The following is a 21,998-nucleotide window of genomic DNA, read 5'->3' as shown; positions in this document are numbered from 1 at the left end:
GGGCTGTAGGGACAATATGCTGATGCTGCTGGCAAAATGGGGGGCTGCAGCAACAATATGCTGATGCTGTTGGCACAATGGGGGGGCTGCAGCGATAATATGCATATGCTGCTGGCAAAATGGGGGTGCTCAGAGACAATATGCTGCTGCTAGCTAGTACAATGGGTGGTGGGAGACAATGCTGCCGACACACTGAGTGATGGGCTCCAGTAATAATATTCTGCTGCTGGCTTAATGAGGTTATTATTATTTTATTATTTTTTATTTATATAGCGCCAACATCTTCCGTAGCGCTGTACATAGTACAAACAAATAATGGGGAACAAATATACATAAGAAATACAAGACACTGTACAGTCATGACATTGAATAGAATAAATACAGATACATACATAGTTGATATGTAGTTGGTACATATACATATGTTAAAATTACAGCAGTATGAGAAACACTAGGAGGAGGTCCCTGCCCTTGCGAGCTTACAATCTAGAGGGTAGTGGGGGGGAAACAAAGGGGAAGGAAACACCAGGATTAGTGGGTGAGCCAGTGTGCCTTCAGTGCTGCCTATAGCAAATTATAGGCTTTTCTGAACAGGTGTGTTTTCAGAGTACGTTTGAAGGTTTCCAGACTCGTGGCATGACGAACCGGCTGAGGGAGAGAGTTCCAAAGGAGAGGGACCGCCCGTGAGAAGTCTTGGATGCGAGAGTGAGAGGAGGTGACTAGGCTGGAGGACAAAAGGGTCTCCTGTGAGGAACGGAGGGTCCGAGCGGGGAGGTATCTGGAGATTAAAGAGTAAATGTATGGAGGAGACAGCTTGTGTAGAGCTTTGTATGCAAGTGTGAGAAGTTTAAACTGGATCCTTTGGGCAACTGTTGTTGCAGGAACAATATGCTGCAAAGTTATTGCTGTAGTCGCAGACATCCTTTTCTTTGTTTTCACACACTATGAAAATGTCTGCCAGAGGAAGTAGCGCTCTTTATATGTAAAAGGGTGTGAACTTCCTTAACTCACCCCTCCGCCCCCTCTCCTCCTCCACTCCACCATGGTCCAACACTCCGACTCCAAGGTATTCCTGCTCTGGCCCCTCCTTGCTGCTCTGCCTCCACCCTCTGCATATAGTGTCCCCTGCTCTGTTTCCCTCCCCACTTGTCAGATCTTATCCTCTGCTCTGTCTATTACAGCAGGGCTACAACAAAATGGCCACCAATGTCTGCAAATGCGGATGCTGGCGGCCATTTGCAGACATGTAGCCCTTGTAGCCCTGCTGTAATAGACGGAACAGAGGACAAGAGAAGTAGGGAAGGAAACAGAGCGGGGGACGCAGCGACACATACCCGGGGCTGTCACGACACATAGACGTGTTGCGGCACACGGGTTGGTAACCACTGGAATAAGCTCCTGTTATTGTTTTTCTTATTTTTTGCAATTGTCTTTTAAAACTTGTAATTTACTTATTTTTAATGAAAACCTCTCAGTGAAGTGTACTGAGAGCTGAATACGAATAACATTTATAATTAATACCGCTTTAGGCTAGGTTCACAATTCACAGTGGAACGTTATGGTCGCACGTTATAAAGTCTTATAATGCTGCTTACAGCACTGCAATGATTAGTCTATGCGACGTTCACAGTGCGGTGTTAGCGTCACGGTGTAATGTGTTGCATTATTGTAATGCACTACATGCAGGCGTTACCTCTATATGCACACGGTAACAGATACAGGGAAGCATACTTTTCATTGTCTGTATGCTTCACTGTACCTACTGTATGTAACGTTAACGCAGCGGTAATGTGCGGTGCAACTTTTTTGTTGCGTTGCGTTGTGTTCCTGTTGAACAGGGAACATAATTCAATGTCCAAATGTGAACCTAGCCTTAAAGTTTTTAATCTTGGAAGATTTTCAGCTAGAAATGTTTGCTCACAAAATTTATAGGCTGCCTGTTTAGACAGCCAAGTACCAGTAATAAGAATGAGTGAGGGATCACACTTGCGTCTGCTGAAAACGCCCATGGTTTTGTGGGGATGTTTTCCTGTTTTTAATGTGCATTTTCCGCACACGTCAGCCAACAGTCAGCTGACTGCAGCTGATTGTTAGCAATGAGAACCACAGGATGTGTTTGAAAAAGTAGTGCAGGCAGAAATTTTTTTTAGCATGGGACCCCCTGGGTCCATAGGCCCCTCAACAACCAAACACCCCCTGCCTGCAAGTGCAGCCAGTCAGTATAGGGAAAATATGTATAAAAATACTCCTCTTTTGTCCCTGAATGCTCACGAAGACTGGAGGCTCTGTACGGCACATGCGCATGCACGCACTTGTGCGCTTACACATGCCCAGTATGAGGCTGTCCATCTTTAGACATGCTCGGAGACACAAGTGTACCGTATTTTTGGATTATAAGACGCTCCTGACAATAGATTTAGAGGTCAAAAACCAGGAAAAATATATATATACTAAACCTGGTGAATCTATGGTGAAGGGGCATCTTGTGAATTATGCCCCCTTTGTATCTCCTGCCTCCTTGTACCTCTTGTGTCTCCCTGTGTCCTCCTGTGTCCCCCTTGGGTCCTGCTGTGTCCCTCATGTGTCGGCCTCTGTCCTCCTTGTGTCCTCCTCTATGCCCCTTTGTGTCCCCCTTGTGTCCTCCTCTATGCCCCTTTGTGTCCCCCTTGTGTCCTCCTCTATGACCCTTTGTGTCCCCCTTGTGTCCTCCTCTATGCCCCTTTGTGTCCCCCTTGTGTCCTCCTCTATGCCCCTTTGTGTCCTCCATTTGTCCCTCTGTGTCCTCCTCTGCATGGGCACAGTACAGGGAGTCCCCGACATTGTGGTGGGCTGGAGGTTCGTATTGGCAGGCGTTCACAAATAAGGACCTCCCTGCATTTGGACTATAAGACGGACTATTTTTTGGACTTATGGTCCAAAAAATACAGTATGTCTTTTTTCATCCAAACTAGCTATGTAATTATGTGTCTAGCGCAGTGGTTCCCACCCTGTTTGAAGTCGTGACACATCACACCAAATGCTCAAATCTCTGTGACACCTCACATGCGTGCAATAGAAAAATGCTAATAAAAATCACAAATGGATAAAAGAGTGCATTATCCTAAATACACTCAAAAATGAAGGCTAGAACATTTCAGAAATATTAATAAGAACAATCAGTGGGACAGTAACCCTCCCCCCCCCCCCCCCCCAATTTTGAATGATTGCACAGCACCAACAATTTGCACTGCTCATTATAGTCGCAGTGTATCCCCCCAAAAAATTCCCTCAGACTCAGTATAGGTAGCCCGGTGTAGGTGCCCTCAGTGTAGGTAGCCAGGTGTAGGTTCCCCCCAGCGTAGGTAGCCATCTATAGGTGCCCCCAGTATAGGAACTCAGGTGTAGGTGCCCTCAGTATAGGTAGCCAAGCATAGGTACCCCCAGTATAGGAAGTCAGGTGTAGGTGCATCAGTATAGGTAGCCAAGCATAGGTGCACCCAGTATAGGAAGTCAGGTGTAGGTGCATCAGTATAAGTAGCCAGGCATAGGTTCCCTCAGTATAGGAAGTCAGGTGTAAGTGACCTTAGCATAGGTAGCCAACCATAATTGCTCCCAGTATAGGTAGTCAGGTGTAGGAGCCCTCAGTGGCCAGCCCTCACACCAGCTCCACTCATTCCATCGCTGATGTCACTCTTCTCTCCCCGCCTCCGCTCTGACTGTAGTTAGAGCAGGGCTACAAAAAAATGGCTGCTGATGTCCGCATTTGTGGACATCAGCAACCATTTTCATGTGGTCCTGCTCTAACTACACTCAGAGAGGAGACGAGAAGGAGCGGGGAGAGACAGAGCGGGGCAGCGAGCGGCGACACATACACGATGCTGCCGCGACAAATTAATGTGTCACGGCACACGGGTTGGGAATGTGTGGTCTAGCGTAACCAATCTGAGCTCCAAAGTAATGGAAAATAATGATGACATTGCACAACTTTTCTATTACGACCATTCTTTATAAATGATTTCAGTTGAGAAGCTGCCATTATTATACAGACTGGAAAGCAATTGGATATTTTGGATGCTTCAGAGCCTCATTTTTTACACATAAGGGTATGTGCAGTAAGTGTGCTGTATTATAGTAATGTTAGAGGTTTCAAGTTGTTTAAAGTTGTTTAAAGAGACTTTAATTAAAAAAAAAAATACATTTATATAAAATAGAATAGGTGATTTTACATCCTGCTTGCAAAAGAATTAGGTGACATAGTGCAACCCTCCTGCCTACTTTTCCTCCTAAGTAGGCTGGTGTAACCCCCATTCCCCTCAGATATCAGAATTAGGGAGGCTAGTGTAACCCCCACTTCCCTTTCCCTGGAGCACACTGCAGAACACCTTCCACCATGTGCTTATTCTGCCTGGGTTCATCCCTCACACACACTTCACCTGAGGTAGTGACCTTCCTCATCCAGTGTACCTACAATTAAGCTGCCAGGAAATGTGGGCACAAGGTAAATCCAAAAAATGGCTCCCCTGCTCCTGCAAAAGTCCTGGCGGCTTTAATTACTATTCCCCCTCCAGTTCGCAGTGGATAGTGGGGGAAAGACATAATTTGGCTTCCAGCTATTGCTGGCGGCCAAATTACACTGTTTTTATAGTAATTTGGGCTCTGTCTCTTGGCTCCAACCAAATTACTGTGGCCTATGACGGCACCGGCTGCGCCAAAATCTCCGGCACTGTTTTCACTTGCTTTTCACATCCATCCTTTAAACAGGCCAGGAATTACAAGTGTGATTACTGTCATATAATATTTATAAGTAAAAGTAAACTTCCATGAATTTATTTCATATAAGTTCCTATTGTGGGTGTCCACAAGTAACCGAAAAGGCACAAACATCTAATTCACTACTTTTTAGGTAATCCCCAATATGGCCTGCCATGACACAAGTAAGAGTTACCAAACATTTTCCTCCAAGTAAAAGATAATTCTTAAAAAATCCAGTCCAGATTTGCTGAACCATTTGTATTCTCCGGTGCTCAATCAATCCCTAAGGGTTGTCTAATTTTCACTTAAATCAAAACCTTGGAGTCAGAGTTGGTTGGTTGCAAGACTACATCAGGTTACAGCTACCTCAGCTGCGTTGTCCAGACCAAAAAAAACCCAAAACAAAACACAAAGTACACATATACAAGCAGAGGTCGAAACTAGCTCAGTGAAGATGGTACCAAGGAATGAGAAACATAGCTGTGAGCTGTATCAAAGGTCATATCCAGTAAATCCAGAACCAAGCATCAGACTCAAAGAGCAGATGTGAGAGTGAAGGTCACAGCTTGGGGTCAGGTCAGGCAGAACTCAGATGAGGTCAAATAAACAGGCTCAGCAATAAGATCAGTCTGCAAACACAGTTACATCTATGGCCACTAAGGGCAAATATTAATGATAATATTGACAGCTACTCTTAGCAGGCATAGGGGTTGATTTACTAAAGTGGAAGAACAGTGGAGAAGACTTGTAACATATCTGATCTAAATAACCTAGACAGAAGTGATCATGGGGTTCCTAACTTGCAAAATTTCCAAACTGTCATCTGTGTCATATCAGAGTATCATGAAATTGAAAGCTATTACACAACACCATGTACTGTAAATAAAGCACATTTCCAAGTAGTTACATCGCTTGATCTGAAGAGGTTATTCTCACTCATGTGGCTGATGTTGGGCACAGAGTTGTTAGATGTAGTATAAGAACAATATCCACTTGCCCCACTGGAAAGTAATTTTAACATCCTTCTCCTCGCCGGAACGGCAAGCTCCATAGTTTGCTGCAGTAGAAACTATGCAGCTGCACTCCCATTGCCAACATCCCCATTCCTTTCCCCATGTTCCAGCCAGCTCAATCTCCCATAAAACGACCTTTCCTCATCAATGTTTAGCGACTATACTGGGCCCCCTTTTTAACTGATTTTGGTTAGAATCATTTTTTTATAGTATGTAATGTCTAATCTATTATTTTTATTATTCCTTGATGACGGTGTAATGCCTAAACCTTGTCGGAAAGGAGAAAGGCACTCACTCTGTACATCAACTGGTGATATTCAAAGCATTCAGCACTTTATTCAAATTAGTGCAATATTGTTGATGCGATTTTATGCAAGGGGTCAAGTATGTGTGGACCCACAATTTGAGTTTTATTTTTTTTTATAGTATTTTCATTTGTTTTACATAAATTGTATCACCCTCTGTTATGAACTAAGCCTGACTCCAGTACATACAGTGGGTTGCAAAAGTATTCGGCCGCCTTGAAGTTTTCCACATTTTGTACCATTACTGCCACAAACATGCATCAATTTTATTGGAATTCCACGTGAAAGACCAATACAAAGTGGTGTACATGTGAGAAGTGTATCGAAAATCATACATCATTCCAAACATTTTTTACAAATAAATAACTGCAGTTATGGGGTGTGCGTAATTATTCGGCCCCCTGAGTCAATACTTTGTAGAACCACCTTTTGCTGCAATTACAGCTGCCAGTCTTTTAGGCTGCTTACACACCAAGACATTACAGGCGCACGTTAGTGCGCCTGTAACGCTCCCCCAACGCACAGCAATGTAACACAAGTGGGCTGTTCACACAGCCCACGTTGCGTTACATGTAACGCTGCACGTTCTGTGCAAAGTGCAGCATGCTACGGCGCTGGAGCGGCTATAGCCGCGTTAGACTGTTTGCACATGCGCAGTGGGGGGCGGAGAGGAGGCGGGGAGAGCCAGCTACAGTAGCCGCGCACATGGCTACTTAATATTCACTGCACTGGCGGGCGCTGATTGGCCGGCGGGACCACGTGATGCGGAGTGTCTCGCTCCGCATCACGTGGTCCCGCTGGCCAATCAGCGCCACTCTGGGAGACATTATAGGACTCGAGCCGCCTAACGCGGCTCACTCTACCGTCGGCTCTTGCAGCACCATACGTTGTGTTAGGTGCACGTTATGCGACCTTAACGTGCCACCTAATGCAACGTCTTGGTGTGCAAGAAGCCTTAGGGTATGTCTCTACCAGATTTGCACATCTAGAGACTGAAATCCTTGCCCATTCTTCTTTGCAAAACAGCTCCAGCTCAGTCAGATTAGATTGACAGCGTTTGTGAGCAGCAGTTTTCAGATCTTGCCACAGATTCTCAATTGGATTTAGATCTGGACTTTGACTGGGCCATTCTAACACATGGATATGTTTTGTTTTAGACCATTCCATTGTTGCCCTGGCTTTATGTTTAGGGTCGTTGTCCTGCTGGAAGGTGAACCTCCACCCCAGTCTCAACTTTTTTGCAGTCTCCAAGAGGTTTTCTTCCAAGTTTGCCCTGTATTTGGCTCCATCCATCTTCCCATCAACTCTGACCAGCTTCCCTGTCCCTGCTGAAGAGATGCACCCCCCGAGCATGATGCTGCCACCACCATATTTGACAGTGGGGATGGTGTGTTCAGAGTGATGTGCAGTGTTAGTTTTCTGCCACACCTAGGGCCTGATTCACAAAGCGGTGCAAACTTTTTCACGGACTTTTGCGCGCGCAATTTGCCACGATTCGCGCGATCGCGGACTTTTGCGCGCACAATTTGCCACAAATTGCGCGCTCAAAAGTCCACGAACGCGCGAATCGCGGCAAATTGCGCGCGCAAAAGTCAGCGAAAAAGTTTGCACCGCTTTCTGAATCAGGCCCCTAGCGTTTTGCATTTTGGCCAAAAAGTTCCATTTTGGTCTCATCTGACCAGAGCACCTTCTTCCACATGGTTGCTGTGTCCCCCACATGGCTTGTGGCAAACTGCAAACGGGACTTCTTATGCTTTCTGTTAACAATGCCTTTCTTCTTGCCACTCTTCCAAAATGACTAATAGTTGTCCTATGGACAGAGTCTCCCACCTGAGCTGTAGATCTCTGCAGCTCGTCCAGAGTCACCATGGGCCTCTTGACTGCATTTCTGATCAGCACTCTCCTTGTTCGGCCTGTGAGTTTAGGTGGATGGCCTTGTCTTGGTAGGTTTACAGTTGTGCCACACTCCTTCCATTTCTGAATGATCGCTTGAACAGTGCTCTGTGGGATGTGCAAGGCTTTGGAAATCTTTTTGTAGCCTAAGCCTGCTTTAAATTTCTCAATAACTTGATCCCTGACCTGTCTTGTGTGTTCTTTGGACTTTACGGTGTTGTTGCTCCCAATATTCTGAGGCCCTCACAGAGCAACTGTATTTGTACTGACATTAGATTACACACAGGTGCACTGTCATTAGCACTCATCAGGCAATGTCTATAGGCAACTGACTGCACTCAGATCAAAGGGGGCCGAATAATTATGCACACACAACTTTGCAGTTATTTATTTGTAAAAAATGTTTGGAATCATGTATGATTTTCGTTCCACTTCTCATATGTACACCACTTTGTGTTGGTCTTTCATGTGGAATTCCAATAAAATTGATTCATGTTTGTGGCAGTAATATGACAAAATGTGGAAAACTTCAAGGGGGCCGAATACTTTTGCAACCCATTGTATGTTCGCAGTTCACCAGGAACTGTTCGGGCCATCTCTAATGAAGAACTATTTGATACATTTTTTCTCATTGTATCTAGACTCATACAGTACATAAAATTATAAATTTAACATAAAGTTAACATTTAATGATCAGGGAACAATAACATATTTGTAATATCAACCAGTCTACCCCTAATGTATTTACAATATATTAAGCTATGTGATTTTTCATGGAAAATGACTTAGGAATGGTACAGTGTGAAACCCCGTACACACGCATGAGTCGCCCGTGGGGGTTCATTATACTGGACAGACATGACACTAGCCTGCAGGCTAGTGATGCATTCTGTTACAGTGTGTGGGGGAGGGAAGGTGGATGGCCGACGAATCGGTGCAAGAGTGACTGCGAACAGCAATAGGGTAAGTAGAGAAACAATGCTTTCGGGCAGCAATCAGCCATCTTAATACACTGTGCAGACCACTGGCTGAGGTGTCGGGGACCACTGTACACCTGCTGGATTTATGGCAGAGGCAGTCATTAGCTACCACTTTGGCAGAGTTTCATCTAGCGTGTGTACGGGGCTTCAGCTATGGATCAGATCTGCAGACATCAAGCCAACAAATGTTGATTTGGGTAACTTGCAAGAAAACTGCCAAGTTAGTCATTAAAGGTGTTAACCAAATAAGCTGTCGTTTGGTTTTATGGTGTATTGTTGGTTTTGTTAGTTTGAGGTCAGCAGTGATTTTTCAATAAAGTGCCTTCAATGAAATGTATTTGTATTGCCCACTCCATAATCATACTGTCAACCCTTTGCTAAATTGATATTTGGGGAGTGTGGCAGTACTTCAGTTAGAGATTTTTAACCAATGTACTTTAGCCATAAAAACCAAGTACACTTTTCTTCCATTGTTAGGGAGTCCACAGAGTGGTAACAGATCACCAACTTCCTGTAGAAGCCCTGTGTCTTTTTAAAACAGGTTATTAAATTCACATAAGATTTCTAAACCTCCTGGCAGCCCCAGAAAAGGTGTTTTGGTATCCCTAAAGTGTTACACCACAAAAACAAGAGGGGGATATTTCTGGGAAATTGTTATACAATTTATGGGGTGTTTGTTTTTTTTCAAAAGTAACTGTTTTCGGTTCAGGGTAAGTGAAGTGCTCATGCGGCCATATAAAAGTGTTTGGTCCTAGCAAAATTCCATATTAATGAGCTCATAGAATGGTAAATTTGAACAGGCCGTATGAAATAAAATTCAGTCTCTTGCCAAAACTGACTTTAAGGCTACTTGCACACCAAGATGTTGCGTTAGGTGCTACGTTAAGGTCGCATAACGTGCACCCAACGCAAGGCCTGGTGCTCTTCCATGTGGACGTCGGAGTGAGCCGCGTTGTGCAGCTCACTCTGGCGTCCGTGATGCTGTGATGCGTACTCTTGGACGCATGCAGCATCACGTGGTCCCGCCGGCCAATCGCCGCACAGAGCGGCCGCACCAGGAAGTAAACACTGCACGTCACAACGTGCACTGAATATTAATTAGCCATGTGCCTGCTCGCTCTCCGCTCCTCCCCAACCTGACTGAGCATGTGCAAACAGTCTAACGCGGCTTAAGCCACTGTAACGCCGTAGCATGATGCACTTCGGGAAAACGTGCAGCGTTACATGTAACGCAACGTGGGCAGTGTGAACAGCCCACTTGTGTTACATTGCTGTGCGTTGGGGGAGCGTTACAGCCTGCACTAACGTGCGCCTGTAACGTCCCTGTGTGTAAGCAGCCTAAACTAAGGATATGGATTTTTTTTCTTTTAAAATAAGTTAAGTTAAATGACTCTCCTGCTGATCTTGTGTCTCTTTCAGCCACAGCAGCTGAACAAGCTTGCAGATCAAGTGCTCTGACTGAAGTCAGACTGGATTAGCTGCATGCTTGTTTTCAGATGTGTGATTCAGCCACTTCTGCTTCAAAGAGATCAGCAAGGCAGCCAGGCAACTGGTATAGTTTAAAAGAGTACAATGGTTAATTTGCATATATTCAGCAGTGGTGCCTGGGAGACATCTCGAGCTCACTCCAACCTGAATTATCGCAAATTCTTTCTGTTTTAGGAAAGCACATTTTTATTTTTCTTAACATCTTAGTAAGGGGGCTTTTAGGACCATTGTAGTCCCTTACACACTCCAATGAGTTCTGGGTCACCATGAGCTTGCTGGTTAGTCTGTACCTCTCGGTTTACAAGCCCTACTTCATAGAGCCAAATTAATCCATGCCATGCACTGATGAGGATCAAACAATCCGAAACAGTCTGTATGCATGTTGGATTATTATGGCTCTGTACAATTTAACAAGCTGACACATCATTGCATTCCAGCGGTTCTGGAGGTGTGTTTAGCTTCTAAGGGTACAATGGTTAATTTGCATATATTCAGCAGTGGTGCCTGGGAGACATCTCGAGCTCACTCCAACCTGAATTATTGCAAATTCTTTCTGTTTTAGGAAAGCAAATTTTTGTTTTTCTTAACATCTTAGTAAGGGGGCTTTTAGGACCATTGTAGTCCCTTACACACTCCAATGAGTTCTGGGTCACCATGAGCTTGCTGGTTAGTCTGTACCTCTCGGTTTACAAGCCCTACTCCATAGAGCCAAATTAATCCATGCCATGCACTGATGAGGATCAAACAATCCGAAACAGTCTGTATGCATGTTGGATTATTATGGCTCTGTACAATTTCACAAGCTGACACATCATTGCATTCCAGCGGTTCTGGAGGTGTGTTTAGCTTCTAAGGGTACAATGGTTAATTTGCATATATTCAGCAGTGGTGCCTGGGAAACATCTCGAGCTCACTCCAACCTGAATTATCGCAAATTCTTTCTGTTTTAGGAAAGCAAATTTTTGTTTTTCTTAACATCTTAGTAAGGGGGCTTTTAGGACCATTGTAGTCCTTTACACACTCCAATGAGTTCTGGGTCACCATGAGCTTGCTGGTTAGTCTGTACCTATAGTTTAAAAGGAAACATCCATATCCCTTTCAGTTTAGATTCCCTTTAAAGGAAACCTAAACCAAAATAAAAAACAAAGGGGCTTCTACCAGCCCCCTGCAGCCACCCTGTACCCCCGCCGGTCCTGAATGATCCTCTGGTCCTTCGCCGCAGCTAAGTTTCGTTTTAGAGTGACTGGCCAGTCGATGGACAGTGCGCCTGATCGTTCAGGACCTGGGCGGGCACAGGGCGGATGCAGGGGGCAGGTAGAAGCGCCAGGTAAGTGAAACTCTTTTTTTTTAATTTCAGTTTAGGTTCACGATAATAAGAGGCTGAGTTGTCCACCAATGAAAAGTGTTTTCATTCTTAAATGGAGTAGTTAAGTTAGGATTTCCACAAAAGGAAACATAGGGGGGGGGGGGGGGGGGGTTCTCAGGGTGTAAGGGGTTGGATTTAGGTTAGGCTTCACTAAGTAGAGTGGAGAAAATCAGGCTACACTACCTCCTGGAGCCCCCTCCCCCCTTATTAAAGGCAGGCAGCGTCAGCCTTTTCACTCACTCGTGTGGCTGCAGTAATTAGAGAAGGGAGAGAACCTGCTGTAGACATAGGGAAAGCTTAGTTAGGCTCTTGTATTAGGCTTGTTAGCTTGCTCCTTGCTGATACTTATTGCTAAAAAGCACCCCTCAACAGCTCTTTTGAGAGCTCATTTTTTGTGTGTGTATGTGTGTTGCATATACAGCCCTGTCAATCAGTCGCAGCTGGCCCTTGGCCCCTTGGTAATTCCAACTGTGCCACTGCCAGGCCCAGAACATTCAGTGACTACCTGTGTGTGTGACAGCTGCACATTTGTAATACCAATCACTGCATACCTACCTGTTCAGTGCACCTACCTGCGTGAGCGCACGCAGTGTTATATACCACCAGTCGCTGCACCTGTTCACGGTACCTGTGTGTGTGACAGCTGCGCATTTGTAATACCAATCACTGCATACCTACCTGTTCAGTGCACTGCACACCTACCTGGCTGCACTGCATCTGCAACAACAAAACAAAAGGCATGTACAAGTGTCAATTCCCCTTCATGATCATTACCTTGCCTCGGTGAAGGGGCTTGAGTATCACAATGAAGCAATGACCGCCGGCTATATGAGTGTCTCGGGGGGGGGGGGGTCTATGGGGGCACACCCGAGATAATAAGGTTGTTGCTTCATTGTGGACAGACCAAATTCAATCAGCTGGGCAGTCACTGTTGTTCTATCATTGAGCTACCTCAGCCCGGCGACCATATGGGCTTGAAAACCGCTATTGCCTGCACTCTGGCCATGGTGCCCACCCGTCCAGCATGGCCGTCACTGCACAACCAACTGTTTGCGGTGCGTTACACAGTAAGTTTGGTCTGTCAGTGTGAAGCAGTACACTAATTACACTACCTGATTGATGTATACACATGCAAGATGTTTTAAAGCACTTTAGGCCTCCAATTTAGCATGCAATGTGATTTTTACCCTTAAAACACTGCTGTGCGTCAAATCCGGATTTTTCCCAGGGACTTTTGGCGTGTATTCCACTCCGCCATGCATAAACTCAGGTGTTAGAACCCTTGAAACATCTTTTCCATCACTTTTGTGGCCAGCATAAATGTTTGTAGTTTTCAAAGTTCGCCTCCCCATTGAAGTCTATTGCGGTTTGAAAAGTTCGCGCAAACCGAACTTTTTGTGGAAGTTCGCGTTTGAGGTTCGCGAACCGAAAATCGGAGGTTCGAGCCATCTCTATATGTCACAAGTACTTCTTATTATCAGAATCTGGAGAAGAGCACTTTGGGGCTTATTTATTCACAATGAACTGATCAATATACAAATCGAAACCTTAAAATCTGTGAAACAATAGCTGTAAGTTGAATTTGTGCAGTTTCAAGCAAGGTAACATATAATATCAAACAACCAGCTTTTCTTTAAAAGAAACCATAATACTTATTATTTAAATACAATATAATGTAAATACCTTTCTACATTTGCTTTTATTAGTAAATAAAGAGTAAAAAAGATGTAATACACATGACTGTCCACAAGCTGGAGACATAATCCACGTCCATATATACAAGCAAAACTGCAACTACGCTAGATTCCCAGTTCAGTCAGTTGCAGTGACATAGTGAGCGAACACTGAAACTGCACAAAAATAAGTCAGTATTGTCTTCTTTCCTCTTCTATTTATTTTTTATTATTAGTTAAAAAGTTAATGTGCATAACAAATGTACAAGAAATCTTTTCATGGACTTTTGTAACATTTCAGATAATTATATATACTATATATTATTGATTAACATAGCATCATCAGATTTACAGTTAGTAACAAACATTGGTAAATAAAAATAGGTACACAAAATTACAGACAAACATAATACAGAGATGTTAAAGGAATACTTAAGTCAAACTTAAAAAATGACTTTTACTCACCTGGGGCATCCCTCAGCCCCCCGAAGCTGGATGGTGCCCTCGCAGCCCCGCTCCGACCGTCCTGTCCCCGCCGGCGGCTACTTCCGGGTTCGGCGACAGCCGCCGACAGGCTGGGAACATGGCTAATTTTCCGCGTTCCCTGCTGCTATTATCACCCTCTATGCTGCTATAGCGTATATATATATATATATATATATATACACGCTATAGCAGCATAGAGGGTGATAATAGCGGCAGGGAACGCGTTCCCAGCCTGTCGGCGGCTGTCGCCGAACCCGGAAGTAGCCGCCGGCGGGGACAGGACAGTCGGAGCGGGGCTGCGAGGGCACCATCCAGCTTCGGGGGGCTGAGGGATGCCCCAGGTGAGTAAAAGTCATTTTTTAAGTTTGACTTAAGTATTCCTTTAAGCAAGTTATAAAAATAAATAAAAATGTAGTGAAACGTTGCCTTCCCAATACACACACGCACGCATGCACGCACGCACGCACACACACACACACACTCTCTTTTTTAATTAACAACTATATTGTACAGGTGGCCAAACATTGGCAGACCAAATGGCCACTAGATTTGACCATTTAATAGATCCCTCAATGATCTAATCTGATCAGAGAGGGATCTGTTACCTGCTACACACTGCACACATACAGTATTTCCAATAGATTTTGGCATGAAATTTATTGGAAATCTGTGGAGCAGCCCCCACTTGCGGACCCCTTAGGTCTCACCCATCTATGTGTATAGACTGTGCAGTGTTGCAGGCTCACTAGTCCACCAGTGCACCTCCTCCTGTATTCAGCATCTTTCTCCATCACCGTCAGGGGTGCCTGCACCCCGTGATATAACCACATGTACTGATGTCATGGGGTACAGGCCCTAGGCGGTAATGGAGAAAGATGCAGTACACAGGAGGAGGCAAGTCATGAACAGGTGAGCCTTTAACAATCTGCACAGTCCAGGGGTACATACCTTACAAGGGTGGAGACCTGCAAGGGTTCCGTCGGTCATCAGGAAATCGGATGCTGCTACCATTGCACACCCAACCAAGCCCTTTAGAGTGAGATCTTTCCAGCATGCAGGATCGATAGTTTTGAGCGTAGTAATGATGGGGCAGCCAAGTTGTGGCATCAATCTCTGGCTGATTCGATCATTATGACCAAATCTGCTGGATATTGATGCCCCCCCCCCCCAAAAAAAAAAACCTGAGTAATGTAATGTATGGGCTTATGTACTTCAAACTGAGGTTTGGGCTAGATTCACAATGACTAGTTCACTATAGAAATGACTAGTTCACTATTTGACTGACTATCTTCACACTTACTATTGTAGCATATAGTACATGTACCACAAACATAAATAGTATTTACAGTGGCATGTGATGTAACACATGTAAAGAGACAACTGGCCAACAAAGCAGATGGTTTGGGCACTAGAGCAACAGTCGAACTCTGCAGTCCCATAGACCACAATGCCTATTTGTGGCAATGGGGTGCTTAGAAGGTTAGTTGGGGCATGGGTGTTTGGCTATCACATAGGCAATTGCATACAATTGTTATGAGTATGGCTACCGTGTAAGGACGGCACCTGGAAGCAGGAAAAAAGGGCACCGGCAGCTAGTAGACAAAAAGGGCGCCGCCATTCACTCCCATAATAAATAACGTTTAATGGGCGCCGAACAGGAAAAAAGGGCGCCGGAGATTATTAACGTTTTATAACTGCGCCTGGAAATTATTAACGTTTTATAACTGCGCCTGTGACAAATCACGTTTACAAATATATTAAACATATCTATCATATGTAACTAAAACGTTATTTCAAATGTTATGACTTACTGTTTGTAAAACATTATTATCCATACAATAAAGCAATCACTAAGGGGGGTCTTAGGGTATGCACCACCAGGGGAGATTTATGGTTAGGCACCACCAGGGGGGTGGTTAGGGTTAGGCACCACCAGGGGGGGGCTTAGGGTTAGGCACCACCAGGGGGGTGGTTAGAGTTAGGCACCACCAGGGGGGTGGTTAGTGTTAGGCACCACCAGGGGGGTCTAGGGGTTAGGGATAGGTATAGGGAGGGTTCTGTGTGAGAGTAGGGTTAGGTTTAGTTGTAGTAAAATGTTAGTAATATTTAGTAATGATTTACTACAGTTATTTTTCATTGTTACAAACAATATTTTCAGATTTTATTACATGAAGAAACGATAAATGAAGGTTATACACAATATTATACAATTATAATTATTATACATATATTATCCTTTTTAAAAAAACGTTATTATAAGTTTCACTTTCAAAATAGGGAAGATTATCGTTTACAATTTGCGAACTCATACACATTATTTCATGTTTTTTAATTTGTAAAACATTATTGTAAATGAAATACAACACATTATTATTTATAAACGTTATTGCCACTTACACCCCGCACCCTTTTTTCCCGACACCCTTTTTGCATGTACGCACGGCACTCAGACCAGTTATGAGTTCGGCTATAGTGTAGGCATGGAGAGGGAGGTTAGCGTTAGGAGAGGGAAGGGATGGTATTTTTGGGCGGGGGAGGTAGAGGTTAGTGTGAGAAAGGAGCAAGTAGATCTCACCCCCAAAATAAGCTGCAGGTATAATAAACGTACACACTGGTGCACCTGCTTTGGCAAATATTGTGTATGTCAACGTATATGCTTTTAGAAACACACTGCAAATTATGGGGTTGATTCACTATAACAAATAACATGCCTAACCTGAGTTAACATACCTTACCAGAGTTAACATGCCTTATCACAGATAACATGCCTTATCAGATTTAACATGCCCTATCAGAGTAGCATAGCGAGCCCTACAAACTTATGCCTGCTAATTGGCAATGACGAGAGCTCCACTCGTCCTGCCCTGAGCACCTGCGGGTCCAATCACTTTAAAGGACATTATCCCCACACTTTGATTTGCCCAATAGGCTGCCTGTCAAGTGACAGGCAGCCTATTTGGCCAATCAAAGTGCTGGAATAATGTCCTTTAAAGTGATTGGACCCGCAGGGGCTCAGGGCAGGACGAGTGGAGCTCTCGTCATTGCCAATTAGCAGGTATAAGTTTGTAGTGCTCGCTATGCTACTCTTATAGGGCATGTTAACTCTGATAAGGCACGTTATCTGTGATAAGGCAGGTTAACTCTGGTAAGGCATACTATTTGTTATAGTGAATCAACCCCAACGTGCCTTATCAGAGTTAACATACACTCTCTATACACTTCTTTCTATGTCAAATGTAAAGCTCATGGTTGCAGTTAGTGAAGAGGAGCAGTGGTTTGCAGTTGAGCTGACAGTGAGTAAGTGGTGCTGGAACATTGAAGGGCATGCCTAAACTAATGCTGAAGAGGAGGCGGTAAGAATAAATCTTTACGTTCCTTAAGCTTTTTTGTTTATAGTGGACTTCTATTTTAGCTGTGTGAATATAGGTGAAGTGCAAGGTGAAAGCATGCAGAAAGCTGTTAAGTGCTAGATGACTGTGCATGGGTGAATAGGTAAGTCTATGATTCCTTCTGCTGGAGAGGGTGTGTGGGTGGCAGTCACTGCAGCCTGAGTGGCAGACGCCATGTGTGCGCTAAAACAGGAAACAATCCACTTTTCCTCCTTATATGCACTATTATTAGTATGACTTTATATAGCCCTTACATTTTTCTGCAGGACTTAACCAAGTACTTCAGCTATTATACAATTCCAACCCCCACAGTCAGAGTCTAATGCCTGGTACACAACATGCCATTTCCCATCACATAGGTCAATTGGATTATTTCCGACAGGTCCGATCTGATTTCCGATCGTTTTTCTGATCAATTTTCCAAGTACTTCTATATAGTCGATCAGAAAAAAATGATTGGAAATCAGATCGGACCTGTTGGAAATAATCGATTTGACGCTACGGAAAGTTGCATGGTGTGTACCAGGCATAACGTCCCTACCATAGCAGTGAGTAAAGAAGATAATTGATTACTTGATATATACGATCACCTGATCCATCATCAATTCATCATGCAGTTTATATATAGTGTGTGTTCCATAGAAATAGTATATGTAGCTATAGCCATGGCCATGGCTATTTTTAATTTATTAAAGACTTCTACAAGGTCGGTTTTTCTTATCAAAATGACCTTGTTAGAAAGATATGTGGATATTTTACAGGAACCCATTAGCTCAGCCAAGATCCATTAAAACATCTCGGAACGATTGATTTTGTGTAGTGTTCAAAGGCGGAAGGTGTCTAGCTCAGAAAAGTATATGAGAGAATCATGTTTCCAGAAACAGGCCTGAGACTAAGTTTGACAATAATTATTTGAGTGAATTCTATACAATCCTTTAAATCCTGCTTATCGGAAATTTAAGTTGTCTGATCTACATCTTCCTTTTTATCCTGCTCCATAGATTTACTTGTAGGATAAAGATGGTTTTACGATGAGGCAGAAGGTTCTGCATGTTTCTGTGCATAGAGGCATACAATGTTTTGAACTCATAGACTGAAACATGTAATAGCTGTTCTTATGCAGCACGGTGGCGTAGTGGTTAGCGCTCTCGCCTTGCAGAGCTGAGTCCCCGGTTTGAATCCCAGCCAGGGCACTACCTGCATGGTGTTTGTATGTTCTCCTCGTGTCTGTGTGGGTTTCCTCCAAGCACTCCAGTTTCCTCTCACATCCCAAAAACATATAGATAATTTAATTGGCTTCCCCCTAAATTGGCCCTAGACTTCGATACATACGCTACACGATAGATACAAAGACATATGACTATGGCAGGGATTCGATTTTAAACTAGTGAAAAGTTAGTGACAAGACAATATACTCTGTACAGCACTGTGCAAGATGTCAGCACTATATAAATACTGAAAATAAATAAATATTCCAAGAACTGTATCCTTGTGAGGCATATGTAGAACCTGAGCTGCACTTCAGTACAAGGATGTACAGGGCCTGCGTTCCTAACCCATAACTCTATAGGCGTTGGAAGATCTCCTTGGGCAACTGCTGTACACATGCATCACCAGCCTCCAGGCTAGAGATGCGCCTCTTGCTATGTGGAGGTGGAGGGAGAATGAGCGGTGCACGATGGAGGAGATTCCGAGGAAGTGGGGGGGAAACAATGCAATCGCCCGTGCTCAAGTGTTGGAGTTGCTAAAAAAACAGCATGCTGGATCTTTAGCAGACATTGGGCAGACACTGTACATGCTGGTTTGACTCCTGATTCTCGGGTGAGGTGGTCTTTATTGTTCACCACGGCCAAGTTGAAACCAGCGTGTGTAGGTAGCTAAAGAAGGCAAGCAGCAATCCTTTGTTTTAGACTGCCATGTCAAAGTTGGACATGAGTAGACAGGGACAGAGATTGCAGGGGCAGCATGTTTGTACTGTGTAATAGTGCATAGAGAATAGAAAATCTGGGAGCACTCGTCATTAAAACTCCAACACTTTTAACCATTTCAGCCCACGGGTATTTTTCATCTTATGAACGAGAGGAATTTTCCCCTTTCAGCGCTCCTCCCTTTCATTCCCCAATAACTTTATCACTACTTATCACAAATAAATGATCTATACCTTGTTTTTTCTGTTTGTACTGTGTAATAGTGCATAGAGAATAGAAGATCTGGGAGCACTCGTCATTAAAACTCCAACACTTTTAACCATTTCAGCCCATGGGTATTTTTCATCTTATGAACGAGAGGAATTTTCCCCTTTCAGCGCTCCTCCCTTTCATTCCCCAATAACTTTATCACTACTTATCACAAATAAATGATCTATACCTTGTTTTTTCTGTTTGTACTGTGTAATAGTGCATAGAGAATAGAAGATCTGGGAGCACTCGTCATTAAAACTCCAACACTTTTAACCATTTTAGCCCACGGGTATTTTTCATCTTATGAACGAGAGGAATTTTCCCCTTTCAGCGCTCCTCCCTTTCATTACCCAATAACTTTATCACTACTTATCACAAATAAATGATCTATACCTTGTTTTTTCCGCCACCAATTAGGCTTTCTTTGGGTGGTAAATTATGTTAAAAATTATTTAATTCTAAATCCATTTTGACAGGAATAATACAAAAAAAAAAGAAAAAAAGAAAAAAAAAACATTATTTCTCAGTTTTCGGCCATTATAGTTTTAAAATAATACATGCTACCGTAATTAAAATCCACACATTTTATTTGCCCATTTGTCCCAGTTATTGCAATGTTAAAATTATATCCCTAGTATAATGTATGGTGACAATATTTTATTTAGAAATAAAGGTGCATTTTTTCAGTTTTACATCCATCACTAATTTTGTGCCCATTATGTAATAATAAGATGCCCTCTTGACATAGATATTAATTTTTCCCCCCTATAGTCAGTAGGTGTATTTTACTATTTGGCCACAAGATGTCCCCGCTGAGCAAAATTCTATGTAGCGTACAATTACGCTACATAGGATACAATGTATTGTTACTTTGTAACAAGGGGAAGTGACGTAGCCTCCAATCACAGCGGCGGCAGGGAGATTATTCATAAATTTAACAATTGGGCGGTGGAAACCGGCGGAAATGACATCGGGAGATAGCGTGGCAGCTCCATTTACAGAATAAACACTGTTTTTGAACAAAAACAGTGTTTATTCTCGGTGGACATGCTCGGATTGGCACAGGGGACTTCCCCTGCAACCAATCCCTCCTGCTAGCAGCAGCAGCACAATCGTGGGCATCTGCTCGCAGGATCGCCTGCAGACCCCCCAAACTGCAGGGACATGACTAGCGCGTCCATGCGGCTCTAGCTGAAGCTCACATCCGCGCGGCTAAAATGGTTAATTAACTACCTAACGACCACGTCACGCCAATGGGCATGAACGCGGCGGCAGCCCCAGGACCGGCTAACGCCAATTGGCGTCAGGTCCTGGAGACGGCTACTGCAGGAGATCGCGCACAGGCTGTGCGCGCATCTCCTGCTTGTGGGGGTGGAGCTCCGCCCCGCCTTCAGTCTCCGAGTGGCGATCGCTGCTTGGGAGACTGTTAGACGGCGGTTTCGCCATCTAATTAGCATGTACAGCGCTGCGATTAGCAGCAGTGCTGTACTGGGGACAGCCGTGTCACACGGCTGTCCCCCTGGGACACACAGGAGCGATCGGCAGTAATAGGCTGAAGCCTATCACAGCCGATCGCTATGATTGGCTGACTGGGGTAGGGAGGGAGGGGGGAATGTAAAATTATTTGAAAATTTTTTTAAAAAATAATAAACAAATAAACAAATAAATATTTGTTAAAAAAACATCTGGGGGGCGATCAGACCCCACCAACAGAAAGCTTTGATGGGGGGGGGGGAAGGGGGGAATCACTTGTGTGCTGTGTTGTGCGGCCCTGCAGCTTGGTCTTAAAGCTGCAGTGGCCATTTTCACAAAAAAAAAGCCCTAGTGGAAATAGCCATAGACCCTGAACAAGCATGCTGATCAGATGTTTCTGACTGAAGTCTGACTGGATTAGCTACATGTCTGTTCCAGGTGTGGGATTCACTACTACTAACTACTAATGCCTGTAAGATTCACAGAACAGCCAGGCAAATTGTTCAAAAGAAAAGAAATATGGCACCCCCATATCCCTCTAACTTCAGGTGCTGTTTAATGTTAAAATGTGTACCGATCAAATAGTAATTGGAGTTATTTTCACTTGCATAGGAAGCATTTTTTTGATTTGATTAAATAGTGACTCAACCACAATGCAAAATAATAATTTGTCTTTGCAGTGGGAACCAGGCCTGTAAGTTAGCGCAAAATATGAAAGAAGGGCATGGCACACCAAAAGCTGTAGCAGCTACAAGCTGTATTGGAGCTGGGTGGTTACACACAACACGTTTTAGGCTGAGCCCTTTTTCAGGTAAGTACTTTAATCTTCTATGTGTAAAAACAAGGGTCACAGCAGTGCGCCGGTTCATGCAACAACCCTAAAGAATTCACATTACAAACCCTGTGTGCCTTTGATAGAAGCAGATATACTTTTTGTACCACACAGTATACTGGATCCATCACCATTAAAGGACTACTGAAGTGAGAAATATATGGAGGCTGCCATATTTATTTCCTTTTA

This window comes from Hyperolius riggenbachi, chromosome 10 (genome assembly GCF_040937935.1).
Source record: "Hyperolius riggenbachi isolate aHypRig1 chromosome 10, aHypRig1.pri, whole genome shotgun sequence".
In the NCBI taxonomy this organism is placed as follows: Eukaryota; Metazoa; Chordata; class Amphibia; order Anura; family Hyperoliidae; genus Hyperolius; species Hyperolius riggenbachi.
The sequence above is the reverse complement of the archived record's forward strand: the minus strand, read 5'-3'. Positions refer to the sequence as shown.